The sequence below is a fragment of the Anser brachyrhynchus genome, assembly GCF_964034855.1.
Source record: "Anser brachyrhynchus genome assembly, chromosome: 8".
In the NCBI taxonomy this organism is placed as follows: Eukaryota; Metazoa; Chordata; class Aves; order Anseriformes; family Anatidae; genus Anser; species Anser brachyrhynchus.
The window spans coordinates 5,026,460-5,042,146 of record NC_137702.1 but is presented as its reverse complement, the minus strand read 5'-3'; the positions used below and the strand labels follow the sequence as shown (position 1 = coordinate 5,042,146).

Below are 15,687 nucleotides of genomic sequence, written 5' to 3'. Positions count from 1 at the left end.
TTGGGGTTTTTGTTTGCATTGTTGGTGTGCTTGTTGTTGTACTGGTGACTGATAAGCTGTGTACACGAAGCAGTTAAACATGAATGCTTGCCCTCAGCATGCACAAGATGCACAAGTGCCTGTCTGGGTCATTCCCACTGCGCACGCGATATACCTCCAATGCTCCTTAGATAGCCAGAAAATACACAGTGTCCACCACATGGGCTAAATTTGCTTTTATTTATTTATTTTTCATGGATAGGAGGAGACCTCTCTCAGGCTCCTTGCTTCTGTCTGCTCCCTAAACAACACATTAATCACCCGCACAATGTAACTGAACTCCAGGCTGCTGCCTTCTGCCTTGAAAAAAAAGCGCTATCATTTCTGAAATATCAGTGTCTGGGAAGCACGGTATTCGCTGTTGTGTTTTCCTGAAATCTGACATAGCCCTGAGATCCCGTCTTCTTGGGAATAACAACCGGGTCCAAGGTTTGTGGAGAATTCCTAAAACCTTCCTTGCTGATAAGGAAGAGTGCGGCGCTCGGCCTTTTACACACCTAACTGGGATGAACTTTGTGTTGTGGCACAGACTAGTTGTGTTTGGGTTCAAAGCAGCTGTTTTTGTTGTTTAAACTGACTTTTGACATTTTTCACCCTGACCTCACTATATTTCTGCCCACCCCGCCATTAAAAGGCTATCTAATTCTACTCGGGGCCATGTGGGTTTCTGGATGTGCATCAAATGTCAGGCTGAGATGAATTGTGAATGGTCCAAGCAGAGTACTAAGCTGCATATGAAGAAAACCTCCTTGTCCTGACAAACCCCAGAAGCAGCCAGGAAAGGTTATTGACAGAAAAGTCAAACCAGAGCATGGGGAGTTCTCCTCCATGGTGAAACCCCATGGGGCTCAGTGAGCGGAAGAGAGGCACGGCCTTGGGGATAATGAGTGAGGGTTGGCGGACACAGAAGGAGTAAGAGGAGCAAAATTGTCAATGAATTTTAAAAATTGAGTTTAAATTCAGAAGGAATAAATTGGAAAAAAAAAAATTCAAAATGCATTGCCCTTCTACGGGTCCATTAGGGTCAAAGCAAGCAAATGTCTATATGGTGTTAACGTGCAATATGTGGTGAGAAAGGGAGGTGATGGTGAAATGAGAGAGGGATAAGACAAAGGCACTGCTCCCCCCATGCACCCATGCTCCTCTGTCGCGACGAGTCTACTTTGTGACCCCATCACATCTGCCTCAATCACTCTTCATTTGCCTTTGAACAGCGATAGATAGCTCAGCAGGTTTTGATTACAGCAATGTGATTTGGGCTAGTGATGACTTGTGGAAAATCCTCCCCGTTATAATTAAATGGCTGGATGGGCCTTGCTGATTTTCATGCCACTGGTGGAAAACTAGCCTGGGAAGGCTGACCAGAGGCCAGCATGTTGGGAGGCAGGAGGGAACAGATTTTCCTTGCAATTTCTTGCTTTTAACACTAACAACCTGGTAATGCCTCCCAGCTTGCCGCTTCCTCCAGCCAGGCCTGTGTTTGTGGTTAGAGCTGAAGTTTGCCCTGCTGAGCAATTCCACTTTGTTATTTTAAAATTATAATACACACACACACAAAAAAAGATATTTTACAGTGGGGAAGAAGCCAGTCTTTTCCACATTTGACGGAAACGAGACTCCTGCTCCACCAGACATTGCGGGACAGTTGGCGTGATGCAGGTGGCTGTGCTGGAGGGTCACGCCAGGTACTTCTGGCCTTTACGTAGATTAATAGCCCTTAAAAAAAATAATTTCATTTTATTCTGCATACTACAGAAAGCTACAATGAGCTGACATGAGCCTGGGGAGCACCCGGGGAGTATTCACACCCCTGCAGCTTTGTGTGGCCGCTTCACATCACTGTCTGGCAGCATTTATTGCTTTACAGCAATGTCTGCAGACCGCCTGGTGCCGACGTGCTGCAGACCTCTCGCTGTCTTGCTGCCCAGTGCTCCAGCAGGGTTTTCCCTTCTGCTGCACGCTGATCAGGGGAACAGGAATCACCTATGCTCACCTTACTTCCCAGCGAGAACTGATCCTGGGTGCGATTCCCGTGCTGCAGAAGGGCTGTGGAGCCACCCTAAACCATCCCTAAAATGTTTTAACAATGGGATGTCCCATTTGGTCTGCACCAGAAGCTCAGGAAGGGGCCGAGTGCTTCCCTGGAAGGGCAGCTCTTGTTTACAGTATGGTCAGGCCGGAAAAAAAAGAACTAAAATTCCGTGCCACCTGACATCGGGCAGTGATGCACTCGTTCAGAACAGTGCTGACAAGGGGCTGCTCCGGCTTCAGCAATAAAGGGGCTTGGGACTTAAACGGATGCTATCATCAGGCAGATCCTGGTCCCCAGATTATTTACTCAGTTCCTAGTGAAGCACTATATTGTCTTCCAGTTACTCAGCCATTTCCACTGGACTTGAGCACAAGCTGCTGCTTCACTCTGGCTCTGCCTTCTGGGCTCCCCACTCTGCACCCTCCTGATCATCATAGGGGTGACGATCATGCTTATGAGGGACACTTCTGCCCTTTACACTTAATTACAATATGTAACAATGCCTTATTACACCAACTTTGTGTTGATATGCAAATGAAACTTTTAAATCAAGCCAGAAAAACAATATGATACTGTGATATTAAAGCTGATTAGGCAGCCTCCTGGAGGTGCTGGTTAGATCCCCTCTTTCTTACCTTCTCTGGAGTGAGTTTAATGCGTCCCTCCAGATACACACAGCCTAGATGGGGCAGAGAAGGGTCTTTGCTTCGAGACCACTTGTTTTAAGGCTCTGACAAATGGCTCGGCGCTCTGAGGGAATGGCAATGTGAAACGCCCCTAGGTGGTACCATGGCTTTGACAAGCCTCCTCAGTTCCCCCTGACAAATTTTGCCACCTTGGTGCTCAGAGCCAGCCCGGAGCAGATCAAAGGGCAGCCTCGTGGGCTGGCTGGGCCAGCTCTGGCTCGCTGCCACCCATCGCAGCTCAGCGCCTTCCCATCCAAGCCACGAGTGCCAAGGGTGCGACGGACTTTTCCTATGCTTTTATTTCTCTTTTTCTTCTGGTTCAGTGTGGATGACAAATAACTTTTTAAGCTCATCAAGGAAATGACCTCAGATTTTAAGTTCTTTCCTGGGGCGGCTTTGAATATTTAAATGTATGTGTGTGCTTTTCTGCTTCTTTTTTCTTTCCTACACATCCGATAAACAGCTTCCCCTCTAGAAACGAGTACAGGATGATATCATAGCTCAGTAAAATGCACTTGTTGCTTTCGCTCTCCTTGTGTTTCTAAGGGCTCACTCAAATTTCACTCAACTTGGCTCTATTTCAAAGCCCCTGATGATGGATCACTGGGCCAGATTTCTCCTCTTGCTTTTACCATTCCAGAGGTATAAAAGCCAGAAAAATTAATAACACTGTGATTTTACTAGGGAATGTTATACATTACCAACCACGCACTCTTGAATGTAGGTATTTACCATGACCGCCTTGCTGGCTCATTTAAGCACTTCCCTCTGTGTAAGGTCTGGGTCCTTACAGCGGCTCTTTCAGGTGGAGATGCATTCATTTCTATTTTATGGAAGGAAGGAAGAAAGCACAATTTAGCATAGGGACAGGAGTCACCTCACCCACTGCCTGCATTAGTTAGCTCCCATCTTAGTCAACAAAGAGATGTTGGTTCCTCAGGAGGGCAGGTCATGAATGTCCACAACATTCTGGAGATATCTTGACGTCTTCGCTGAGTATAGATGTAGGCAGGGGGTAGTGAGATGAAATCTGCCTTAGCTAAGGGACCACATCAAATATTTACAGTGTATAAAGGTATTAAATCCTCTTCTCCCACACTTCTGAGTTTCATAGTCATTTCTTCAGAGCCCCAGCACTTTCCTTTGAGCTCAGCCCTCCCCAGAACTCAGTAAGGATGAGATCCCTGGGACACCTACAGAGAAGCATTTGCAGAACAGAGGTCAAAGTGTTATATACCATGGGAATAAAGGTTCTCAAGGTTGCACTGGAGGGAGGAAAAAAAAAAAAAAAGAAAAGAAAAAAAAAACACAGCTCAAGAAATGATAAAGTTAAACGTACTTCAAGGATGATTACTATTAGGACTGCTGCTGTACTAGGATATGCTTCTTCTGTTGCATAAAGCAGGGCATATTATGCAGCTCTGACGTGTTCAATTAGCAATCACCCTCCTGGGTCAGTAAGCCAGTGCATTATGGAAAGACACATGGCATTTTTTAAAGACCAGTAATCACAGATCAGTTGATTTCTTCTGGTCCTATCCAGGGTTCATCTAGAAAACTAAAGATTATTAGAAATTTCTTTGAGAAAGTCTGACACTTACAATTTTTCTTTTGTGAAGGAGAAGGGGGAGAGATTTATAGTCCTTTATAGTTCCCCTAAGGCAATCTGCAACTCAGCCACGCAATCTCCAACAAAAGAGGGAGACCCACGGTGCTTGGTGTGCTTTGTCTCGGGGATGTTGATTCAATCTGCATCTTGGCAAATGAATTTCATTTCTGTAAAGTCAGAAAAACCCCATTTAAGAGTGATTCTGAAGAAGACTGGATCCACAGGAGTGCAAAGGAGGGTTAGATATCAGGTCTGCATCCAAACCTCCGTCAGCGGAAAAAGGATGACATCTCCATGATTACATTTCTCCAGCCGGTTTGTTAATCCCTTTGCCACATGGATGTAAAGCGCTACTTCCTCCTTCCTCTGGAGAATTCAATCATCTGGTTTGTGCACCAACAGTGATAAAAAATGTACTGTTCAAGCTAGGCTCAGGATGAAGATATTCAAAGATCAGCAGGCTGGCTAAGGCAAAGGCAGTTGGTTATGGGAGACTGCTCAGGGCCCACGGGGAGAGGCTCATTACCTTGAGACTCAGTGTGAATAATGTTTCAGGGTTTGTTTGTTGGAACTGATTTTCTGAATGGCCCCAGTGCATGCTCTTGTGTACATACAGGCACAGTTGTGCTCTGTCTCACTGGGGCAGCTCCTGGCATTTTTCTTCCCATGCATTGCACACAAGACAGCATTTTGAGGCTACTGGGACCTAGGAAATCATTTCTCATCCAAACCATAACTGAAGAAACTTCACAGCCAAATCACTGCAGCTGACTCCATTTGGCAGTTTAGACAAGGACGAATATTAGTCCAGGGTGGTGGGAATGGAGAATGGTGGTACTGGTAAGCTAAGAAGAGTTATGCTTAACATGACACCATGCTATGCCAAGTTTTGCTGAATGCAAATATCCATGAACAGGAAAAGGGAAATAATAGGCTTGAAAACTCAAATAATGTGAAGAGTTCCAACTTGGTGCTGGAGAAGCTGGCTAGTTCTGCACCATTTGGACATGTTGTTGAGTACAGGAGATGTCATCCATTTGAAGGCACACACCTGAGAATTTCCTTTGACACAATTTAAATGAGCTGCTCAAACCATCAGGGAAAAACAAACCAAGCAGAAAAGCTAGGAAGCAAACTCTCCTTCCAAGACAAAGCAGCAAAGTCATCCCTGAAATATGAGCAGCAGACATCAAAGACAGGATGATGTGATTTTCAACACACCTGGATGTCACTTCTCCCCCTCTTCCCCCCTCCACATTCAGTGTACCATGTCAGCTGAAATACGTTGGACCCCTCCAAAGCAATAGCATAGACTTGGGAACAGATCCAGCACTCAGTGAGAGCCTTTCAATAACTGCAGTGATCATGAGCTCAGGCCCAGTGTGATATTGTATTGGTTTGCTCATTTGGATTTGGTTTCTCAGGTAAAACTTTTCACCTCCCCGTTTGGTGAGAACAAGTCATTCGACATTTTTAGGATCTTGACTTGCTTGCATGATTTGACAGCCCAAGAGTATTTGCCAAAAGTTGGGAAAATGCCAAGTTTTCATTAAACCTCTTGTAAACCCCAAACTGCCGTCCTGCGAGGCTGCATCTGGCAAGGAAGCCATCTGCGATTCGTATAGTCTTGCTCCAACAAAACGACAACAGTGTGAAAAACTCTTTTCTCTGGTCGGCAGTGAACTGTAAAAGTAACATTAGTAATAGCTTCTGCAGGCTCAGTAATGACATAATTGACATTGGCTGAAAGCACAAGCCCCAGCCGCGGGGTCCTGCCAAGGCTCTGGATTGATTCATATCATCCTTCAAAAATACAGGTCATAGTCAATAGCCCTCTTGGACGCCGCTTCTCACGTTGGTGTTGAGACTGCTCTCCTTCGGAGCGGTGTCTGCAGCAAAGTCTCACAAACAGAGTACGAGCCTCCTGACCCCAGCCCTAGCCAAAAAAAAAAAGCGGCTGTTCTGCTTGACTGAAGCCATTTGCTTGATCCATAAACAAGGTCTGTATTTCCAATTGTTTAAAAACCTGCAGTTTCACAGAGAAGTGCACATTGCACCTAGTAATCTCTTATATCTGTAGCAACATGACCCGGTGCATTTTATTTAATGCAGAGCCCTAGTAAGGAGACTGGGCTCTAAGCCATCTGCACATATGTTTCTTGGATGCCTGATATTTTCATTTTGCTTCAGATGAGCTGCACTGTTAGGGGGCTCCCATTTATAGCATCCGGGATTTTTTCCAGAATAAGTTGTGCTTACCCCGTCTGCAAACCTCTCTTTCCCCCTCAACCCCCTTCACCCCCACGGCTCAAAAAATACAAACCCCAGCAGATGTCCATTAAAAAAAAAAAAAAAAAAAAGTAAAAAAGAAAGAAAGAAAAAAAGCGAGACAAAAAGCACTGATTTGCTCAAATCTCTTGCTAAAAAAACCATTCCCCAGCTCCCTTTGTGTTTAAAAGCTTGAGGCCCCTGGTTTAGAGAAATCCTAGAAATATGATTTAAAGACCTCGGTGGGACTGTGCAGCACTGAGAGGCTGCCTGCTTACTGATGGGGAATGTTTAGAAAAACAACACCTAATGCCACCAAGGTTTCCATTCGCACCTCTCCTGTTCTACACACTTCGTGGAGAGCCTGGCCTGAAATGCAGGAGCTTTTTGTGCCTTATTTAGATAACTAAGTGACAAAAAAACACTGGACCATAGCCTGAATATTTTACTAAGTCTTTAGGTCTTCCTGGTTCAGATGAAAAAGATTTTTTTATTTTTTTTAAAAAGGTAGAAAAGGACTATCAGGTTACACAAACCTTAGTGCCTGGTTGTGACTCTCCCCTGTGGGTGAATCCACATTTGTGAAGATCAGAGGGGACTCTGTGTTGAGTGATGGGCTCCAGGACATGGGAGCTAGGACAGAGCAGGACCAAAGACCACTGATAATGTCATTTTTGTTTTAAAACATGTCAGGACCAACTGGCCAGACCCAGAACTGGTGTCAAGGGGTACAGCTGTCTCAGATTCATTCCTGCTCAGAATGCCCAGGAGTTTGACCAGGTGAAAAAATCAAAGCCCATGCCTGAGCTGAAACCTGGTGGGCCAACTCTCCTTGCTGGTGAAATTAATGAGGGCTGGGCTGTGGGAATTTTCTCACTACCCTGCTCTACATCCTCCTGGGGTCACCTCTGCTTCCTCTCTGCAGCCACCTCATCGCAGTCGAGGGCTTTGTACCCACTCTTGCGAGGCTCCCAGGGCCAGATCAGCCAAGGAATTTCTCTGAGCTTTTACCTCCTCCTGCCAGCCCGATGCCAGAGGCAGAGCCCACACAGACTGCCAGACAGTATTTCCAAAGCCAGCACTCGAAACCAAGGTCAGGATGCTGGGAACCGGCCCTGAATATGCCCTTCTATGGCTATAGGGTCCACTGGCTCTTGCCTTTGGCGTGGTTTGAAGCTCCCATGGGCCATAATCTGTGGTCTCTTTTTTGTTCTACAGTGACTCTTCAACATGGGCCTTCAGGGTATGTTCCTGACCAGCTTGTTGGGTGGGAGACAGGGAGTTCATAAGCTTGCTGGGCTTTGTCTGCCAGAGCTCCCGGCTGTGGCAATGTAGCGCTGCTCCACAAAGGAAAGGTCATGGTCCCTTTTCAACACGAATGCTGCTGGAGGGTTACACAAGCCCGTCACGAGGCAGGGATGGGTCCCCAACATGGTTTTGTAACATGGGTATGCTGGGACAATAGAGCTCGACTGACGCCTTCCCAAAATAAAGCCATCCTCTCCCACGTGCGGCCTGCAGGACGCAGTACTGCAAGGCTCCGGCTCCTCCAGCACAGCTGCTGGCTGCTGAACACCGTGTCTCTGCTGCCTGAAGCCACCAGGAAGGGCAGACACTCTCCATATAGTTGGGACAGCCTGAGGACAATGCTTCTTGGTGTTCTCAGGAGAGCCTGGAGCTTTGGGGCACCACCAGTTGGATTTCCCTAGGCCCCCCCAGGAGGCTGCCTCCCCAGAAGGGCCTACCTGGCCCTCCAGAGGCTCCAGAGCCTCCAGAGGCACTGCAGATTTCTGCTGGACGATACCCTGTTGCTGCTGGATGACACCCTGTGCCCCACTCCTCAGGAAGCCCCCATCACCTCCAGACCCCTGCTCTCCCGGGTTGGTGGAGCATTAACTCACCAGCCCGGCTAAAGCAGGGTCGGAGCTGATTGCAAAAGGGAAAAGTGTGTAATGCAGGCAGGGAAGCTGGCTAAATGAGCAGAAATCTGGTCAAGGGTGGTCACTTCCTCCATTTGTATGAGGATTCAGGAAGTCCATTACAAAGTACTTCATCACTGTCACTTCATTCCAGCTAGATTACAAAAGATTAATGGGTCAGCTCCTCCTACCCTTTGCTGGCGTGTCGCAGAGGGTGGTGTTATCAGCCCCTCGGTGTGTGCCAGGTAGAGTTTCCCAGGACTTCAAGGAGCTTTCTTTTGCTCTCTAATACCTTAATAATCTGAGCCCAATCATCACGGGAGCCATTAAAATCCTTCCAGGCACAGAGATGGAGGAAACATACACTGGAAACAGCAGATGACCAACGTTGTGTCTTTGGGAGGCAGCACTGAGGCTGCGATGCCTACAAGCGACCTGGCTCTGCTGTCTGGAGCAGCGAGCCTCTTTTATTAGGCTGCTCCTCAAGCTCGTGTTACTGTCACGGCATGCCAGAGCCCATTAATAACTCCTGGATACAGCACCAGGGTGATAAGCAAGTCCATTACACGCTGCATTCCTGTGTTTGGCCCCAACCTCGTGGTCCCAAGGAATTCAACCTGATCTCCAGAAGTCTTAAGATGATTTATGGCCTCTTCTTTTGCTTTTCTCCTAATCTTCACCCGGGTAACCTGACTGATGTGAATTAGCTTTGAGTAGGAAAGCCATATCCCAAACCTGAGCAAGCACAAAGAGAAGCAGGCATTTGCCAAAGTCCTCACACTTCTACTACCTATTTATACACACTGGACTCAAGCATCAGGTAGCCTGTTGCTATTATCTGGTCATCCTTTTACTCTTCAGATGACACACATCATTTCAGCTGCTCCTCCACTTTCCCCCAGGACTACCATGTACTGCATCTGGCAACTCACCAGGTAAATCCAGGTAGTCTGGGTGGGATGTTGGTGCGATGAAGGGGAGGCAGACCCATGGGGTACGTGGAGGTCCATGGCAGATGCATGGGGCTCAGCTATATCTGCTCCCTGACTGGGGCAATTAACACTATCCAAAATTGGGGTAAGTTTCTGCAAAAGTTTATCCCTCAAAATGGAGCTCTGGGGAGAGAAAGACTGTGAATAGGTTCAGATCTGGTAACTAGTTCCTGTGACAAGAGGGAATGCTGGCTCTGGAAAATATTCTGACTTTTTGTATCAGTGTTTCTTAAGTGTAAATATTGGCCATGGAAAAGCTGCAATGTTTCTTTTGTTAGTCTTCTGACTTGAACCAAAGAAATAAGATACCTAAAATGATTATATAGGCACCAAATTAAGTAAGTCATATCTCATAGCAAGAAATTTCAATTAATGCACTAAAAATATGTTTCTAGGGTTTCCTCTTCTATTTTCAGTGCTAAAAGAAGGCAGATATGATATCTGTGCTGGACACAAACTAGTATTCTCTCCCCGATGATTGTCGGACTGTAGGACCTAAAGGATAAGAAAAGTAAACCAAGAAGATGTATTATTAATATAATTAATAGTATTGCTGGTGTAGTAACTACTGGTCCTTGGCTATGCAGGCAAATCTTAGTGGTGGTAAAGATGGATGCTCCTGCTTTGGGAATCCAATGGCGTGGACCTACCTCTATCTGTTCCGTCAAGTCTGGTCTGACTGCGGATGCCAAAATACCTTGTGGCCCCTTCTGCTCTGTCTGCTTGGCTCCCGCTCAGGACGGCGAGCAGACAGATAATGAAAAAAAAGGGTTAGATAGCTGGGAGAAAAAAAAAAATGTTAGACCAAAGATCTTGGACGCAAATGTGCAGGTTGTTCTGATCAACCTCCTTTGAGAAATTGTCTGCTGAAAGATTTGGGCGCTTCTGTGCCTCATAGTTCACACATAATAATTTATGTACATTGTCCAGGCTTTTTTCATTGTCAAAACCATCTAAAGGGTCTTGGATAGCCACTGAATCTGGATTTTGTGGTCATAGCAAATGCAAGGATAAGCCCCGCACTGTAACAGAAGAGCATGATCACAGAGCCATTCCCATATGCTTCCTCAGGGCCGGACCATCGTTCACCACTGGCCAAAAATCCCCACTAAGATTTTTTTTCTTCTTCTTCCAGAGTTTCGTATTCCACTACGGACATATTATTATTCTAAACTTAATGGGAATTTAATCAGAAAGGAGTGACGCAGCGACTAGTCACCAGCTGAGCTCTGCAGAGCCCTGATGGATGGGGCCAAGCCCGCATCCAGCCCGCCAGCGCTCCCTCACCGTGTGAACGCTTGCCCTTCGCCAGGCTTTTGGGTTTGGAAATCATTACCACTGCCTCCCGTGGCCGTGGCAGCTGATTACGGTAACGGGGGAATTAAAACCCTTCACCTGCTGTGGCTCTTGCTCAGCTCCCTCCCTGCCAAGCGCTATCTTTGTCCATAACAGCCTGTGAAAGCCCACCACATCTTAACACAGCAGCAGATGTTTTGTTTTAATAGGGGGGGGGAAAGAAGGGGGAGGAAAGGGAATCGGTGACAGGCCGTGAAAAATAAAAATGGGAGGAAAAATAGCAAAATGGAACTGTCCTGTCTGCCTTTATTTCTCCATTAGCTGGCACAATAAATAAGGTGGTCTGGTTTATCTGGGAGTGATGCTGACGAGAGCAGAGTAAGCTGCAGGTGTCCATCGGGTGCTTCTTGCTGAGTTAGATAGAGTGCTTCCAAAAAGAAAAAAAAAAATCCAGAAAAGCCAGGAAGGTACCAAAATTTGACCCTGAAGCGAACTTCATCCCACCTAGTGCCTCAGTAATATCAACACGATTTTCTGTCGTGTTGTCATGCATGGTGCTAGGCCTCTGAGTTCAGTTTGAGGTTTTGTTTTAAATGCCTCTGAAATTTGCAGATGTTCAGGTCATGGGGTTTGCTTTGCCACTCACTTAACTTATTGTTCCTGTGCCACGGGGGTCTGAGAGTATTTCCAGGTTTAGTGGCATCGTTTCTTCTGAAAGTTGCTCTCCTAACCCAGCATTTTTGTGTGCATTGCTGATAACCTATGCCTAAAATAATGGCGTGACTGAGCGCTTGGCTGGGATCCATCTGCCTGTAAAAATACATGTCAGAATTGTCCATTTTTGCCATTTATATTTCCACCAAAGAGGCTTCTGAGTTAATAAAGACCTACAGAGGTAAGGAAGCAAATTCCCAGTGAAGTGCTAGAGAGCTTCAGACCCAGAGTCTTGCAGCAGAAGTTGTTTTGTTGAGCATTTCTCCTCTCATCTTATATCCTTAGGCATCTCTTTTCAGCCAGCGATGAACCCTTCTTCTGGTTGCCTGTCCCCATCGACATCTCTGAAGACATCCTCTCTGTGTTCTTTGGCTTTGACGCTCCCAAGCTAGCAGGAACATCAAAGAAATCTGCAGAAATTCCCATGTTAGCAGCAATGGAAAGGAAACGTGGGATGCCAAGGCTGCAGTGGTATGGTAGGAAAGTAGGAAAGTTTTGTCAATCCACTTAGAAGAAACTGCAGACATAAAAAGCCAGCCCAGGCACCAAAGAACACTTCCAAGAGATCTCCAGCTCACAGGACTCTTTTAGAAGACATACCAATTATGTTGCTTTTATTTATTTTATTTTTAAACAGAGAACAAGGATGTAGCCTATTTGTTCTTGTGCAGAAGAAGCAACTTGATGTGGAGAAAACCCACCTGCTTTCCATTTTTAGGGCATTTTTCCATTCTTGGGATAGACTGTGGACAATTGTTTAACTATATAAAAGCTGTTTTATTTCCCCTCGATTAAAAAAAAAAAAGAAAGATATGCAGGATTTGCAACTGTTCTGAGGACAAATTGTGTGACAAGAATGAATGACTCCTTTTCATTAATATGTATGTCTTTTAGCTAAGCTTTTAGTGGAAAAACTGCTCTGAAGCATAAATGTGACTTGAAGTCTGATGCTCTGCTAACTTGGCAAATACCAGAGGATAAAGTATGGAGAAGAGCTAACCTATAAAGTATCCTGTATTTTAACAGCCTGTTTCTCCATTAAGCATTTTTAGACATCAATAGAACAAATTGTCCTGTATTGTATGTTACATGTCTGTGCGCTGTAAAAACATTAAAGCTTTTGTCAGCTTGCTACTTTAACCCTTATAGACGTTACCGATGACTGGTGCTCCCGCAGTCATTGCTTTCTGGATTTTTTTGGAAAGCTGCTGTTGATTTTATGGCTGTGCAGCCACGTCATCATTAGTTTTCACCCTCAAGACAATCCAGATGCTGGTGGTGATTTTATTATAGTCGCTGTTGTTATTTGCCTGTGAGCTGCTCCATGGATGAGGATGCTCTCAGATGAAGAAATGCATAAACATGAAGCAAAAAGTCCCCAAATGCTTTTTTCGGGGGTAAGTTCAGCCTCAGCAGAGCAGGTTCTACAGGGCAGGGATGTCTGTGCAAAACGTTGGCGAAAAGGCATCTGTAGGCCATTACAATAACATGCCTGTCCACAGTAAAACGCAAAGCACTGCAAATGTAATTCTAACCTTGGCAGCTGAAGGTATAGGAAGGGCATAGGGGAAGGTGGGGTGGTGTTAGGAGGAAGCAGTGTGGACTTAACACTCACGCTAGGACATGCATCAATGCAGCTCAGGTCTCCCCTTGCTGACAGGGGTCGGTTGCGCTGGCCAGGCTCTGAACCTTCCCACCAGGATTTTCGGCACCATCTTCATTTCTTCCTGCTTCGTCCTGAGCTCGGGCAACTCCCTGCTTGTCCTGCTGACCCGGGAGGCTCTGATAGCCCCGCCAGCAGCTCTCACTCACACAATATTCGTGGCCTCCCGGTGGCTTCCTGCACGCCTGACCTTGAGATAACCACCAATCGGCCCGGCGGTGGGGATGGTGTCCCAGGCTGGTTCCCACCACACACTGACAGCACTCATGGCTTGCACGGTGGCTGCTCTGCAGTAATTGTCCATGTGCTCCGGTTAATCTGCAACAAATGCGAGTTAACTTACTCTAGTTTTGCTGAGTTTAAGGACCCTCAGGTCCCATCACCATTACCCCTGGACCATTCGGAGGCAGGGCTGTCACACTGGTGAACCCTTCAACTCAACCCTATGACCATGTCTGCCACACAGCGTGACTCTGAAATACATGTTTTCAGGCCATCACTGAGTATGGTTTCAGGATATAATGGCTCTACTGGCAAATAAAAATGAAAAAGCAAGCAAATAAGCAAATAAAAATAGTCAAAAAAAAAAAAAACCACCAACACCACCAACAACGAAATTAAGAAACACTTTACTGCTGCTTCCCAGTGCCTATGGATTGTCTGCTCTCCACAGCTGTGTGTGTCACTGTGAAGAAATGTTCATCATTGAAATTAATTTTCTTTATCTTCCCCTAACAATATTGTTTGTAGCACAGATCATCTCTAAGATCTGGCTCCTAAACTGTATAATTTGGACAAGGGGGATGGTGGAGGCAGCACTGTTTTGAAGATGCAGAAGGTGTTTAAGCTGAGGTTGTATCACAACACATCGTTCACTTTAATGAATTGATTATTCATGATAGCCACTGGGGAGAAGGCAGAAAGCGAGAGCCCTGGGCAGGTCTCACTTCACCACCCACCCAGCAGTCCTTGGGCTGTGCCTGTGGGTCGCTGGGGCCCTACGACATGGGGAGAAGGGCTGCAAAATGACTGCAGCCTTGCCTCCCCATGCTGGACCACCAAACATGAAATCTCCTCCAGACCTTTGCACTCAGGAGAGCAAGCAAAGAGCTAAAAGAAAACAAACTAGATTTTTTTCAGGTAAAAATAAAATAAAATATAATAATTAAAAAAAAGGTGCAATAAATGAATATGCATGTTAGCTTCGGTTTTTACTACTCTTATTTTTAAAAAGGGGAATCATGATGGCACCTGCATCAGATGGACTCTGGATCTTCCTCAAAAAGACCCTGCGATCCGTTAGGTGACAAAAATATTGAGGCAAACGGAATTGCTCCAGTACTTATGCCAAGCTTTTAACAAGCAAGGGGCAGCAGCTGCAAGAATAACCAGGAAATCGCTGAGGAGCCGGTGCTTGACCAGCTTGTGGAAGGTGTTTGTGAGGAGCTGGTGACTGAGCCCCCTGATGCAGGTGGTCCCTTCCAGTCCTACGTGCCTGGGAATGGTCGTGGCTCCCTCCCAGGCGCCATCAGCACTGATGTATTTATGTTCCTTGCCGCGGCATGTGAAGCAGCTTCTCTGGAGCCAAAAAGTTTTATACCTGGAAGTCGCACAGGAGACTCCCACGCAGATCTGAAGAACACACATAAGGATCGAGAAGGCAATGATGACAGCAAGGGCTGCAGACAGTGCCACTGTGCCATTTTGTGGGGAAAAATCCAGCTTACACCCCTCTTCCCCAGCCCTTTGTGGGTATTTTGCTCTTTAACTCCAGGAGCTCTCTCTGCCTGCTGAGGAGCGTTGATCATAGGAGTAAACGGGCCCACCTCTCTCTCTTTGTGCTCAAACATGGGAGTTCACATCCTTTGCCTCTTCCTCTCCGCCACTGGCCCCCTACAAGAGCAGAAGCACACCCCAGGGACCGCACAACAAACAAGGGTGAGGGGTGGCGGGGCGAGAACAAAGCCCTGCGGCCCTGTGAAAAGCTCATCCTGGAAAAGGGAGTCGATTCCAAGGCAGTACCGGTAAGGGAATTGAAAAAGCACCAGGAAAGCAGAACAAAAGCAAAGATAACAAGGCTTCAATGGTCTTCTCGTGCATGTCTTAGGCTTCATGCGTACATGGGTTTCCATATATATATTTCCAGAAAGGAAATAGGAGCCTTGTTTATAAAAATTATGGGCTTGCTTCAGAGTTGAACCTCTACCCTTTAAACAGCAGCCTAAACCTCGGGACTGCTTCATGCAGGGTGAAGTGTTCCTCTGGCCCACTTTGGTTTTGAAAGGAATATACAATTCAAGACATTCTCACCCTTCTGCTACCTTCTTTTGTCTTTGCTTTAGTGAAAGCAGGGACAAAAAGCTTCAAGAGTTGCTCTGATTGCATCATTCCTGTGTAGGAGGCCCCATACCTGCTCCTCTTCCTGTGCCCTTCACTCTCAAAGTGCCAAGAGCCTTATAACTACCTCCA

General features: G+C 46.2%; 1 long non-coding RNA gene across 1 annotated transcript in view; it reads left to right on the top strand.

Annotated features, from left to right (window-relative positions):
• LOC308199117 overlaps nt 1-15,687 on the top strand; it is a 369,069-nt gene that overhangs the window by 349,835 nt on the left and 3,547 nt on the right. The window contains exon 7 of the long non-coding RNA XR_013954402.1: nt 1-15,687. This exon is cut by the window's left edge and continues 16,577 nt beyond it. This is a non-coding gene — a long non-coding RNA (uncharacterized lncRNA).